Below are 1,296 nucleotides of genomic sequence, written 5' to 3'. Positions count from 1 at the left end.
TCTATGGTGGGCTCTGCAGGGTCACCCTTAGGTGGGCTGTTTGGGTTATCAGGTGGGCGTAACTAGAAATCACAGGGCCCCATACAAAATTTTGCTATGGGGCCCTGTGATTTCTAGTTACGCCCCTGCAACCTAGACAGGGTATATCTTCTCCTTGCCCCCTAAGCTCTGCTCCATAGAAGCCATTGTCTGCAAACAATGGGCTGACGATGGCCAACAAGACTGAAACAGCTGTATGCCAGTTGTAAAATTTGTCTCTGTAATAATAAGCCGTATCTGTGCTATACCCCTACAGTTGTACATGCCCAGTTAGCCAAAGAGGGCATAAAAGTATGATTTGCCTGGGTCCACCCGCTATCCTAAAATGAGGAATAAACCCATTATTTTTGGGATCTGTCATGAAAGTGAGGCATGTAGAATTATTTTTGGTTTGGGATGCTCCTTAAAGAGAACCTGTCTAGAATTTAAAAGAAACAAACAATTACAATACCCACCTCTTTGGCAGCTCGTGACTCCTACCTCCCCTACATTCCAGCTACCTGCCTCTGGCCCATACGTCACTACTGAGTCCTGTAGTCATGTAAGGGTCAGAGGAAGAAATAGGTGCAGGGCACCACAGGAAGGCACCACTGGCATCTAACCAACTCCTCAGTCTACTGAATAGATTGACAGAAGCTGCTTCACTAGAATGGAGCAGTGGTTGGCGTCACAAGCTGCCGAAGAGTGATTATACTACTACTACCTTACCAGAACTGTCTTTGTTATTCGTTTTGAGACCTGACATGGTCTCTCTAAAGAGAACCTGTGCTTTTCCCATGTAGGATACTGATACAAGGGGTCTAATCCTTCCCTGCTTTGTCTAAAGCTAAATAAAGTTCTGGCTTTAGATATTCTATAATAGTACACTATATACAGTATCATATATACAGGTGAAACTCAAATAATTAGAATATCGTGCAAAAGTAATTGCAGTAAGTGCTGCAAAAGGGGCCCAAACCAAGTAATGAGTACATATGCATGCTTGTACTTTTCAGAGGTCCGATATTGTTCTATGTACAATCCTTGTTTTATTAGTTGCATGTAATAATCTACTTTTTTGAGGTTGTGGATTTGGGGTTCTTGGGGTTTTCATGTGCTGTAAGCCATAATCATCACAATTATGACAAATCACGGCTTGAATGATCTTGCTTTGCATGTAATGAGTCTATCTCATATATTAGTTTCATCTTTTAAGTTGCATTAGTGAAATAAATGAACTTTGCACGATATTCTAATTATTCGAGTTTCACCTGTATA

This window comes from Nanorana parkeri, unplaced genomic scaffold, assembly GCF_000935625.1.
Source record: "Nanorana parkeri isolate BGI_ZX_2015 unplaced genomic scaffold, ASM93562v1 scaffold6, whole genome shotgun sequence".
Classification (NCBI taxonomy): domain Eukaryota; kingdom Metazoa; phylum Chordata; class Amphibia; order Anura; family Dicroglossidae; genus Nanorana; species Nanorana parkeri.
Note: the sequence above shows the minus strand (reverse complement) of the source record.